The 14,186-nt window shown below is 39.7% G+C and overlaps 1 protein-coding gene and 1 non-coding gene across 3 annotated transcripts in view; one reads left to right on the forward strand and one right to left on the reverse strand.

The window, feature by feature from the left end:
- RAB2A (RAB2A, member RAS oncogene family) overlaps positions 1–14,186 on the reverse strand; it is a 73,225-nt gene that overhangs the window by 49,202 nt on the left and 9,837 nt on the right. The gene's annotated exons all lie outside the window — the stretch shown is intronic.
- Positions 4,702–4,832, forward strand: LOC114895740. Its single transcript, XR_003793635.1, has one exon. It is a non-coding gene; the product is annotated as a small nucleolar RNA SNORA15 (small nucleolar RNA).

The raw sequence follows: 14,186 nt of genomic DNA on the forward strand, positions 1-14,186 counted from the left end.
GAGTCCGCCTGCCAATGCAGAGGACACGGGTTCGCACCCCGGTCCGGGAGGATCCCAAATGCCGCCGGGCGGCTGGGCCCATAAGCCATGGCCGCTGGGCCTGCACGTCCGGAACCTGTGCTCCGCAACGAGAGAGGCAACAACAGTGAGAGGCCCGCGTACCGCAAAAAAAAAAAAAAAAAAATCCTATCTATAAAATGGGGGAAACTCCTACACTTTGGTGAACTGTTGTAAGAATCAAATGAAATAAATAAATGTAAAAGGGCCCCTCTACAGTGCTAGTTACCTGTGTCCAGTTCCTAAACATTCTTTGAGCTGTTTATTTAGGACATGTGCCTTTTTCTATATGCATGATATACTGCAATAAAAATAACAACATTACGGTCTTTCTGATGCATCAGCTTGACTAGGGCCCTCTCCAGTTATTCAATCAAAGACTAATCTGGGTGTTGCTGTGAAGGCATTTGGCAGACATAATTAAAGTCCATAATCAGTTGTGTCTGGTATAAGATAGAGGTCCAGTTGCATTCTTTTGCATGTGGCTGTCCAGTCTTCCCAACATCATTTAATGAAGAGACTGTCCTTTCCCCCACTGTGTATTTTTGGCTCCTCTGTCATAAATTAATCGACCATATATGTGTGGGCTTATTTCTGGTTTCTCTATTCTGTTCCACTGATCTATGTGTGTTTCTATACTAATACCATACTGTTTTGATTACAATAGCTTTCTAATATAGTTTGAAATCAGGTAGAGTGTGGTGCCTCCAGCTTTGTCCTTCTTTCTCAAGACTGCTTTAGGTACCTGACCACTCTTTAATTAATACAAATTACTGCACCTAATAATGCCGCTGTTAAGAGTTCCTACTATGAAGTCACCTTACCTTCTTCCTTTACTCAGGGTCCAACACACTGTCCTCAGCAGGATTCAGTGTTGTGAGAATTGACTATCTGACTACCACATGAATGCCAAACGATTACAAGTAACACTCATTAAAAATGCCAATTTGTAAAACCCTCACCCCACAGATTCTGATTCAGTTAAGTCTTTGGTTAGGCCCAAGAATCTAATAAACCTGCCAGTGACTTTTTTTAGGCAACGGGTCCTTCTCCACAAGGAACACTGGCATAAGTGCTAGGTATTCTACTGAAGTTTATTTTCCTAGTCCTAAACCGATTTCCACCAACTTCAAGATAATTAAAAAAAACTGATGATGGCTCCATTTTTAAAACTGTAAGACAAACAGCTTTAACTTAAAGGATGTGGAAAAAGCAAAAATATAAAAGACCAATTCCTAACTACCGAAGTTTTGTCCAACTGTCATCCTGAAATCATGGCTGCATACTGTCATCTACTACACTGGGTTCTCAAAAAACAAAATGTAACAAACCACGAATGAATGACCTATCTACATAACTGAAAGTAATCCACTGAAGAGTTATATGTTTTAAAATCATACCAAAGAACTGACAGACCTCAAATACAGATCATACAGAGATATGGCAAATTGGTTTAAATGTTAGTAGCTTATTTTGCAAACACAGAAAACTATATCCTTTGTGCTAACATTCCAAATCGAAAAACCGTGAAACATGAAAAAACAGTAAAGTCTGCTGCTCTTTTTAAACAGAAAATTAATAAACTCAGCATAGACATTAGAAAGAATACAAGCTTTACAGTTGTAACACCAGTATTCAAGTCCACCTGTATTATTTCATAACTTGTGACCTCAGACAAATTAGTTATAGAAACTAAGCTCCATTTCCACATCTGTAAAATGGAAAAAAGAAAACATGGCATTCCTACTTCAAAGGAATATCATAAGGCTCAAATGCAAAAATTTTGAATTGTGCAAATTCAGAAGTTCAATAAAAAGTGTTAGAGGATTCTTCAGGATGAATACAGCTGAGGAGCAAAATCTCCAACCAAACCCATCTGACCTTGAGTTCAAATTTTTAAATATATATTTTCTAAAATTAACTGAAGAAAATAGTCACAATCTATAATTTTCTTTTAAATAAAAGGACTTCAGAGTTGTTTTCATGCTGCTGGTTTTCCAAACATCATCCCCCTCACATGTACGATAGCAATCCTCTCAATTACTGCAACTAGATACTAATCTGGTGGCTTACTGGAGTGAGTGGAATGGCTCCCAAAGAGATATGTCCAAGTCCCAACCTCTGGAACCTGTGAATGTGGCTTTATTTGAAAAAAGGATCACTGCTGATATAATTAAGGATTTTGAGATGAGATCAGCCTGGATTCAGGCTGGGCCTAATTCCAATGACAGATGGATATGCAGGAGAGAAGGCCGTATGAAGACAAGAGGCAGAGAATGGAGTTATGCTACCACAGCCAAGAACACCTAGAGCCACCAGAAGCTGGAAGCAGCAGGAAGGATTTTCCCTGGAGCCTTCAGAGGGAGCATGGCCCTGCCTATCCCTGGAGTTCAGACTTCTGGCCTCCAGAACTGTGAGAGAAACAGCCTTTTATTGTTTTAAGCCCTGAAACAACTTTCTGATAATTTGTTAAGCTGCCCTAGAAAACCAATGCACTTATCAAGAATAATCTGCCTTCCTTCTTCACCTTAGATTTTTACATTGCTCGTCTCCCACTCTTGTTGACTCCGTCTCTAATAATTCCTACTGTAATCAATAAAGAGACTCAAACACCAGAAATATTGAGAGAGTAATAAGGGAAAAAGGAAGCAAGGAATACAGAGCATTTATTTGAAAAATCTCTCAGTGAAGGCTGGGAGGGTAGGAAAGAGACAGTCACTCAAAAAATATTTATTAAGTACTCACTACATTCCAGGCACTGAGCTTAGTAATAAAGAAATTAAAGAAAGTTCTCAAGAGGATGTAGCTTTAAGAACGTAAGACATCTTTTCCTCAAAACTGGAAGGTATAGAAACAAATACGCAGACAAGGCTGAAAGACTTGCTAAAGAATCAACAAAATGAAAAGGAAATAGGAAGATGTGGAGAACTAGCCCTCCTTCCCTTGATGCAAATCATCTACCGCTTTTCTTTATCTTCGTTTTACAATATTAAAGTACCCCAAGTACTAAAACACTTTTTCTGAGATGAGACCAAAACCATGAAAATGAGTAAAGCAGATAACCTCAGCTGAAAGTCTCTGATTCCTTAGGCTAGTACGCCTTATACATCAGGTCTCTGCAATATTTATTTAGCATACTTTAAGAGCTCTTTCTCCAACACTCAGTGACTTTTTGTCCACTTAGCTAACAGCTACTTATTTCTAAAACTCAACTCAAATGCTGTAACCTCTAGGAAGCTTCCATAGTGCACACCTACCTTCACAAAGTGAGTTAGGTATTCTTCTGACTCTTAAATATGGAGACTTCCTGGCTGTGTATATAAAATAATCAATATAATTGCCTGGCTTCCGGGAAGAAAACAATATCCTCTGCTGTAAATGCAAGAGGAAGGAACACTGCCAGGTTTCTGTGATCTCCCTCACCGTGTGTATGGCACGGGCTCCAGGAACCACATCCAGACCTGAGCTCAGACCAACAGATGAAGAAGGCAGGCCTCACTGAAGGGTAAAACACAGGCTTAGAAGAGCTCCAACCACTCTCTTTATTCAGCCACGATGGGGACTGGAGAAGCCTTAACCTGGCAGTTTATTTCTTACCCTGCAATCTTTATGAAACCTCCTCCGCAGTTTGGATTTTTGCCCCCTTAGTTTCTACCTCCGTTTTCTGTCCCAGGATCCCATCCAGGACACCACATTACACTTGGTTGTCGTGTCTCCTCAGGCTCCTCTCGGCTGTGATAGTGTCTCAGACTTTCCTTGCTTTTGATGACCTGGACAAAAGTCTTGAGGAGTACTGGTCAGGTATACTGTAGAATGTGCCTCAGCTGGGATTTGTCTGATTTTTTTCCCCTGCGACTGACTAGAATACGGGTGTTTGGGAGGAAGACGACAGAGACAGAGTATGATTCCCATCAAAAGGGTACATACTATCAACATGACTGATTATTGCTGATGTAAACTTTGGTCACCTGGCTGAGGTAGTTTGCCAAGTTTCTCCACTGTAAAGTAATCCTTTTGCCCTTCCCTTTTCATACTAGATCCTTTGGAAGGAAGTCACTGTGTAGCCTGATCCTCTAGGCTTAACAAAGTTTTAACCTCTGTATTCCCCCTGCCCGGTTTCTCTTTGTATGATGTCATATTTCACCTCCCCCGATATCCAGTCTTCTGCCCTTCCATAATGTTTTAACAGTATCATGTGTTTTTGTTACTTTCATATTAAAAAATATATGAAAAAGAGCTCACATTTGGAGTATGTACTCCTCTGAGATGGAAAAGTGCCTGAAAATGTTTTAATTTTTTCACTCCCTACAACATCCTCCCCTAAATCCTGTTAATTCCAACTGTCACCAGTATCCTCCTCTTCATTTTCACTATCATTGTCTTAGATAAGGCCTTCGTTACTTCCTACCTGGACCACTGTAGTAACCATCCAACTACACCCCATCTTTCTAATCTGTCCTACATATGAGTGCACCAGAGATGGATGAGAAAAGATAGAAGGACTACATTTAACATCTAGTATGTCTCTGCCGCTGTATTACAACATGAATATATATAGACATATACATATACATGTGTATGTGTGTGTGTATATACACATTTAATTTCTAATTTAGTCGTAACTCTAGTCCTGTACTCTTTCCTTTAAAAACTTCAATATATTCAGTAGTTTACACAGCCAGACACCATGCAAAAGTAAAGTTTTACCTTTAAAATAGCTATGATGGTATGCTAAGTTTTTTCATGGCATGCTGTTGTTAAAAGGAGGTACAAATAAATGAACTAATACTAAGAGCTTTCAGGATTTTCCATGTGCTAGTTAAATCATTCTGCTGTTTGATAATGTTGCCTGTATTGCTTTCAAATGTAATATTAAAATTGCTGTGGTTATACTGAATTCTCAAAAAAAAAAAACAAAAAAAACTTCAATATTTTCTACTGTCTACAGAATAAAGTTCAAACTCTACCTTAACCTGTCACAACCTAGTACTTACCTAAGTCCAACATGTCTAATGAACTTATCTTTCCTTATTTCCACTAACTGTCTGACACAGGGTCTATACTACGGTTAAGCTGAATGGTTTACAATGAGGAAATTACAAGGTATGGCACTTAGCAGATGTGTAATAAACGACAACTATCTTTCTGGTTTTTGCCTAGCTTTACATTTTGATTATTTAACATTTTTACTTGTCTAAACCCTACTCACTTTCCAAGGACCAGCTCAAATGCCATCTTACCCTAAGTTTTTCGAGGAGGAAGGCACTCTGGACCCTATAAAGTTCCAGGCTTTCTCCAGGACCTCAATCAGAGCCCTTATGACATTCTACCAGCACTGCTAGACTATAAACCCCTTAAGGGCAGGGGCACGCCTGATTCACTTTTTAAACTCTTCTTAGAACTGTGGTTTACATTTGGTAAGCTTTTACTGTGGCAGCCTCCTGCACTGCAACACACACCACCAGTTTAAGAGATAAATACCGGACTACTTTTGCATCCTGTGTGTGGTGCTGGTAGAAAAAGTTGTTTCAGGTCTCTAGGCCTTGTTTGCTTATTTGTATAATGGTAATCATACCATTCACCTTATTCAGAAGGCTACTGTGAGGAATAAAAGAAACAGCATGCAGAGAATAAAAGGTAACACGTCTGTGCTTTTTCTTCCTTCCCCAGTACGCAGAGGCAGACCAACGCACCATCCCATGCTACAGCACAGTACTCTACACGTACGTTATTAAGCACTTCTCACAAACTTTTATCATCAGTTCACACATCTACCTGCCTCCCTTGGGGGCAGAAAATCACTTTGCTCTGTGGCCTGGCTTAGAAAGCTGATGCTCAGTGAGTGAAGAGCATGTGTATCGCATGCTCGCTGAAAAGGTCACAAAATGACATACTCGCCTTTTCTACTTAGTGACAAACTTAGTCTACATTTTAAAAAGTCAATTTCTCAAAAAAATTTTATTCCCCATAGTGGCTTTTCCAGATACAAAAATGATGCTAGAGAATGAAAACGTGACTGCATGAAATTTAGAACTGCGTCCCTAATAGTATATCTGCCCCTAATTTAAGTGTACTTGCCCTTTGGAAACATCAGGTCTAGCAAGTGCACTGCTGCGCCAGGTATCAGTCAAGTGCCTCCTGCTCTAGACCCTCTCTGGCCTGCTGGAGACACGAGGACGTCTCTCCCTTGACAGCTGGCATGACAGGAAGTGCCACCGGCAGAAAGTAGCACTCCAGCTCTCTGTGGCCACTGGTCCCCAGCGCCCCTTCAGGCTGCTTCTCAGGGGCTCCCAGGCGCAGCCCCGCCCCACAGAAGGCTTCCCACAGCTTCCCAACCCATCATGGCCCCTCAAGTGCAATTCTCGGCCACCAGATGGGCCTCAGCTGCGAGCCTCCAAAGACGTCTGGATGCCAGATTTGTTTGTTCCTTCCTTCCTTGCTCCGCCTCAGTCTTAGGGGTAGTGGCTGTGCCCTCTACCTGCGGTTGCTGTATTCTTAGAGTTCTCTTAGCCAACTCCCCATTACTCTAATCCTACATTAGAGTCAGTGGTTCCTTACACCAGACATTCCCTGTTCGAATTCCTGTGTGGTTTCTGTCTCCTAGTTGGACTCTGACTGACAGAACTAATATGGTTAAAATACATGCTTCATTAAAATAAAACAAATTCAACTTGGTTAAGTCAAGGATTTTTTTTAACACAAGCCAAGTTTAGATATCCTTAGGAAAGACCTAGTTTGTGCAATGTTTTCACAAAAACAAAGCTAGGTGCAATTTACATTTTCAAAAAATTGAAAAATAAAATGGAGCATTTGCTAATTTACAGAGAATAAATGACAGAATATTAAATTTAATAGCAAGGAAGATAGCAGAATGTGGTTAAAAATAGCATCTCTTTCCTTTTTTCCTCCCACTCTTGGGACCTTCCTGAACTAGTTTGTTTTAATGGTGGAAAATGGCTTAGAGTGAGAAGAATCAGAACGAAGAAAACTGAAGTATAAACTACCTCTCAGAATGTCTCAGTATGCTGGAACCAAAGAGGTTTTCTGTGCAGTGTTTTCTAAACAGTAGGCTGTAACCAGTTAGGTCATGAAATCAATTTACTGGATTACAACTAGCAGTAAAAAAATGAACTAGAACAAACCAGCAAATATTAGACTGTATGTACTAAATAAAGTTAGGATGAGTGCTGTTTGGAAACGATTGTTTTAGATATATATATATGCACTTACACACATATCTGAACCCTGGGTTGCAATGTAATATGTTATTGCAGCTTGTAAAAAACAAACTTGGAAATTATTCTCCAGCATCTCATCCAATCACATATCCAATGAAAGAACCCATCCACAATATTTACGTTAGTAAACACGGCAAGACGAATCAGCCAAAGAATCTAGAATACTTCTATTCTCATTTAATGAACATTTACAAGAACAGGGATCAAGGGAAAAAATATGACTGAATCATCAGTTGGCAATTTAACATATAAATAAATAAATATACCTTGCATACCATGAGTCATCTACTAGGTGACAATTCTATTACATAAACCTCTTTGCAAAAAGATCTTTCAGACAGGTAAAATAAGGATGACCCTGTATCCTGGTTTGCCAGGGACAGGCTTAGTTATTCCTGGTGCCCTGAAACATTAGGGATCAGCCTGGACGATGAATTACATGGTTTCCCTAAAGCGCTGATTCTCAAAAGTGTGGTCCCCAGAACAGCAACATCAGCAATCTCTGGAAACTTGTTAGAATGCAAATCATCAGCCCCGCCCCAAACTTAGTGAGTCAGAAACTTTGGGCTGGAGTCCTGAAATCAGTGTTTTACCAAGCTCTCCAGGTGATTCTCATGTGCCCTGAAGTTTGAGAACCACTGGCCTAGATATAACCAATTAAAATGCTGGTTTCAGTGTCTCATCCTCTTTAGTTTTCCAGCTACACAACTAGTGTGACGCCATTACATGCTTGGTATAACAGAAAACAGTGAAGTATGTTTCACCTCGGTACAGGTTAAGTTCAAAACAGGGTTATCCTGGTTTCCACTTAGTATCTTTGGCAATTCCTCAGCTTAGAACAGCTAGACTACCTGATGCCTGCCAAATACCCAAAGGACATGCTTCGCTATACACAAGTAGTTTTTACTGCAGCTATGGAGTCCTACAATTGAGTTTATGCTAACATACTCTTGTCTTATGTAAAATATATGCCTGACTTTTGACATTTTGAAGGTGAAAATAAGCTCCCTCTTCACACACAATCTTATCTGACCATAACAGTAAGCCTATGGCATCAGTAAAGCAGGAATGATAACCTTTTTTTAAAATTTTTTTTTTTTGCCATGTGGCTTGCAGGATCCTAGTTCCCTGACCAGGGAATTGAACCCAGGCCGCGGCAGTGAAAGAGCTGAGTCCTAACCACTGGACCACCAGGGAATTCCCGATAACCTCATTTTGAAGATGAAGAAACTGAGGCTTAAGTGACATGCCTCAAGTTAACACAGTAAGAGGCAGAACTGAAAGTCAGAATCAGGTTTTTTAATTCCAAGCCATATTTTTCCACTATACTGTCCAACCTCCTGAGTTTGTTCTCAGATACATATTACTACTTGCAACCAATACCTCTCCTAACTAAAAAGAAGATATCTCACTTACCAGGTTATTAGCAGCAATACTAAGAGGAAGAAGGGAAATGTTCTATAAGCTAAATGACTCTGACAGAGCAGAAATTTAATGAAGGAAGAAGGTTTTTAAAAAAATGAATATACAGCTTCCTCGATGTTGACTTTATCCCAAACAACAATGTTCCAGTGAATATATCAGGTATACTAACATACTTCAATCTGACCATTTTCCTAATCCTTTCATAGGTAAAGATTCCAAATAAGAACTACAGCATCTCAGAAATAGATTTCAATGAAGTAGTTTGAAGATGATACTTTTTCATGATGCTGTGGGAAGGAAGGTGTCTGGATGTAAATGTACAAAATAATTACTGTACAGTAAGTTTATTGTACATGATCTCTAAGTAGTATGTTACGATATAGATGGGTATCAGAATTAGAGGCCGTAAGCAGAAAGATCTATTTCAAGCAGCTGCCAGATTAAACTAACAAGAAGTATGTGATAACAGTAACTAAATCAAGCTGCTAAAGCCCCAAACATAGACTTGGTATCAGTCGACAAAGATAACGCTGAGACTAGCCTGTTAAATTTAAGTACATGAAATACATACCGAGCTCAGAATTAAACATTCTTTCTAAATTCTTACTTTTAATGGAAGGTGATTTGTGACCTTCCATTGTGGTCACATGTGACCTAGGCTGAGCCAATCAGATGTTCCTGTTCAGAACTTGGAATCCTGAAGGAATACTTCAATATCAGGGACCAACAAGCGAGAATTCACGGTGGCTGCAGAGGAGGTGACAGACGACTGGCAACGCATCAGCATCTGCTTCAGCAGGGGTTTGGCTGCGCCTTTGCCTTCCTTGGTTTCGTCATTTTCAAGCTTGATTATATTGCCTTCCTATTAGCTCCATGGAGCACCCAATCTTTACAATAAAATCTTCCTCTGCTGAAGTTAACCACAGTAGGTTTCTGCTATTTGCTACCACAGACCAGGACTAACAGAATCAGGAACTGACTGAGTTAATGATGGTTCAGCTATGCAGGTTTTTTTAAAAGAATGAGACAGATTTACACGTGATGATATGTTAAGACACCCAAGATTTACCCTGAAGTGAAAAAAATAAAGGTATAGAACAGCACAATTTGTATAATCATATTGGTGGGATTGGGACACACACACGCAGGCTTAAAGATGTACAGAAAATTTCTAGAAGGATACACAAACCATTACTATACTATGTAAAGTGGTGGAGTATTTAAATTTTCATTTTTTACTACAAGCATTCATCATTTTTACCATAATAAAAAAATGTTTTTCAAAGAATCTATTTTAGCATCAAACACTATATAAGCAATACTTTTACTGGCCTCATCCAGTGACCTCCATAGCGATGTGGCATTTAAATAACTAGCAAAACTTCTAGTGTGACCAGAAATAGTTACATTAAATATTGGTCTGCTAAGAAAATTAGAAGCCTGCAAGTAAAATAATGTGTTGTGAAATAGAAGATTTTGATTTCTTTTTTTAACTCCTAAAAGCCACTAAAGAATAAGTAATCAGCAGTTCTTTTAACAAAACATACTCATGGCTAAGGCTCAAAATTCACATATTCACGCTCACATCCAATACAATTTTTCCATTTCTCAGGTAAATTCTCCAAGAAAGGAAACTCTAAGCCAGAGAGGACAGGGGAAAAAAAGACCGAGAAAGAAAATAAGGTTAAATGGAGGAAAGGCCTCAATAACCTTTGTCAGAAACCTGCATGAAGGGTTGAAATTTATCCCATTTAGAGATGGGGAATAAGGCTTCTTCTGTGAAGCGTCCAGAGGATACAAAACCGACTCTTGAAACTGCACCACACAACGCTCTTCACGGTACATGGTCCCTAGATTCCTTCAGTCTTCACCCCCCAGAAACCCTGACAAAAACTCTACACGACCACACTCCGGATCACGTTCCTGGTATAAAGTCATCTGCCCTTCTTGGCAAAATAAAAGACTGAGGAGCTCAGCTCAATTCTCTGTTCTCCACACATAACAAATACAAAAATAGGGGCAAAAGTACAAACTGATTCTACGGGATTATTAGGTGGAAAATTTCTCAAACAAACGAGACCATGCCTGATCAAGTCACATCTGATCTATCATTTGTAAAATGTGGCCAAGAGCTATCTAGGATTACTGTGAGAAACATATGAAAGCCATAGAACAGTATTCAGCATATAGTAGGTGCTCAATAAATGTTTACTGAAAATCCGAATCCGTCATGAGCCACTCACTCCAGTCAGAATGAACCTTCTCCATGCTCCTTTAGTACTCTCTGTACATACACATCTCTATTACATCATCTTGTAATCTCTGTGGCAAATTGGTCTCCCCTCTAGGGTGGGGCAGTCTTGTTCGTTTTTCTAACTCCAGCACAGGAAATGCTCACATAGTATCTTACATTTCTTTAAAAAGAAAAAAAAATTCGAATCCAATCCCCTACTGTTTGCATATATACTATCTTCCAAGCCCTAATGTGTCAGTCAAACCTCTGCTTGCACAGCCTCGGTAACAGACCAACTCACCACTTAACACACTCTTTCCATTTCACAGGCAGTCTTCTCTTCCTGGTCCTGGTTCTGTCCACGAAAAGCCACAAAGGGTAAGTTTAAGTCCTTTTTTATATGACAGTCACCTAAGTATTTGAAGGTCATTATTATATTCTCCTTTGCCTTTTTTTTTGTTGTTGTTAAAATGTTTCGGTTATTTCAACCATTCCTAAAATGTCATGGTTGACAGAGACCCTGACTGGTCTCTGAGCACAGACTCCAACGTGCAGATATCCCTCTGAAATAAGAGTTTCCATAAGCGAATTGCAGTTGAGTCCTGACAGAGTACAACCATTACCTACCTTGTTTGTATATCACACTTCTACTAACCTAGAGCCACGTTTATTCCTTCGTTGGCTTTATTACTCATCTGACTCATACTGAATCTAGTCATGTAAAACTTTTTAGGTTTTAGACATATCCTGCTATTTAACCAGGTGACCATCATCTTGTATTTGTATGGTTGTTTTAAACGTAAATATAGGGCTTTCACTTCATTTTTATTAAGTTCCATTTTGCTAAATTTAGCCAATCATTCTGGCTGTCAAGGTTATTTTGGATTCTGTCTGGTGTAATCCACACATCAGCTCTTTCAACCAAAGTGGACTTTATCCAAGTTCTTGCCAATACAAAATATAAAAATCCAGGACTGAATATAGCAGCATGCTCCCTCCAGCTTGCCTACATGGGGAAGTCCTTTATGGATACAGTCATTCAACCAATTAAAAATCTACTTTTTAGCTGCAAAACCAGAAGAATTTCTTCACCCTATACCAAAGGTTATCCTGAAAAAGTGTAACAAATACCTTCCTTAAAGGACTGGTGAATCAACTCACCAGGCACACAACTACTACTGCTTTAACTTGTAACTAATTTCCCTATTTATTAATCTTTGTATCAAGTAAAGCTTTGAGCGTAAGTGATTTTGGACACATGTACTTTTACTTTGCCCTTTGAAATGGTTTAAACTGAAACAACAATACTTCGTCCAAAGAGATAAGAAGATAACCTTTGATCAACAGATTCATTTATACTGAAGACTTCTGTAGATCTACAGAACTGCCTATTTCCAAAAGGGTTCAAAATTGAGAGAAAGCATTCAAGAGGTACATCAAGGTACCAAGAGTGAGTGTAGGAGCCCACTATCAGCCTTATCACCTCCTTCCTGAAGACCACTGAAAAAGAACACCTCCTACCTGATATTCTTCTCAATCTCAAGTGGCTCATGAGGACATCTGAGCTTGGAAAAGACGTTTTCTTTTATGCAGTCCAGAAAGAATTTCAGGATCAAAGAACTGCCATTTTGCAGGTTAACATGTGCTCTTGCTTCCTTCAACTCAAGTAACTACAGTTTGAGGTCAGCATGGTGAACAGCTTTTTCTATAGGCAAGACCTCCCCAACTAACTAAATTTTAGGGTACTCAACAAATTAGAAAAAATTATCTCTAAAATATTGCTATTAATGAAGCACTTTGCAGCTTAAAGGCATCTGTGCACAATGTTTACTTCAAACTCACAAAAAAATCCTGTGAAGTAGCTAAGCCAGACATTACTACTAACTTTTTCTAGATGAGAAAACTGAAGTTGAAGACGTCTGAACTTTACCAAGGGACAAGTAAGCAGAGGAGCTGTAATATTCTAATTACAAATACCAGGCTCTTAGACAATTTTCAAGAGTGCTGTCTAAGCTAAAATACCCAGAAAGGACTTAGAATAATATATTGTTTGCCTTCTAGATGCATAGTAGTTATTGCTAAAGGTGGACAAATGCTAAAGGGGGAGCCATCCATCAATGTTAATAATGCTGGAGGCCACAGAGCAAGCATAAAGGCACCACTTACACTGATTTATCAACTGTAAATAAACGAAGGGAAACAAATCACTGACACTGGAGTTTCAAAGACAGCTACAAAGTTAGGGGAAAAAAACCAAAAACCAGTGCTAGAGCACTGGTGAACAACCCTATAGAGTGCACTAGCCCGTACTGTACACATTTTACAAAGAGAAAACTCAGGAATTTAAATTAATTGTTCACCTGCACAAATGAGAGTTATTGGCAGGTATCCTCTTTTCACATTGCCCTATAAGGAGCAGGTGACACTATACATGCTTGGGAAATCTGACCACCATACTGCTTCCTGTGTGGGACAAGTGCTGCCTCTCCCAAAAGCCCATGGCAAAGGGGCATGCCTGTGACCTATGCCCTGATCCCTGCGAATGGCTGAACCAGGCTGGTGCCTAATAGTAGATAAAAATTCAAATTCCCCAATGATTAAATTCTCCTAGTAAAAGACAGCCTCTCAGATTGAATTTTTTAAAAATATATCACTGGGCTATATAAAAAACAGGTTTAAAAAAAGTGACATAGGGCTTCCCTGGTGGCACAGTGGTTAAGAATCCACCTGCCAATGCAGGGGACACAGGTTCAAGCCCTGGTCCGGGAAGATCCCACATGCCACGGAGCAACTAAGCCTGTGCGCCACAACTACTGAGCCTGCGCTCTACAGCCTGTGAGCCACAACTACTGAGCCCGTGTGCCACAACTATTGAAGCCCGCGCACCTAGAGCCCGTGCTCCACAAGAGGCCACCACGACAAAGAGTAGTCTCCGCTCGCCACAACCAGAGAAAAGCTCGTGCGCAGCAAAGAAGACCCACGCAGCCAAAAAAAAAAAAAAAATTAAAATTTTTTTTTTTTAAAAAGTGACATAGTAGGGCTGAAACAAAAATTAGAGTTGACTGATAACTACTCTGGAGAGTGATTCAGATTAGCTGGTAGAGCTGAAGAGGGGCACCCATTCCACTCACAGTTCCACTTGAAGGTGTATCTCCAGAACTCAGCACATGTGCTCTAGGAGCAGGCATGAGAATAACCCATGCAGTGCTATCTTTTAGAATGCAACGGAATAT

Source organism: Monodon monoceros, unplaced genomic scaffold (genome assembly GCF_005190385.1).
Source record: "Monodon monoceros isolate NGI ecotype Baffin Bay Population unplaced genomic scaffold, NGI_Narwhal_1 Super_Scaffold_14, whole genome shotgun sequence".
NCBI lineage: Eukaryota > Metazoa > Chordata > Mammalia > Artiodactyla > Monodontidae > Monodon > Monodon monoceros.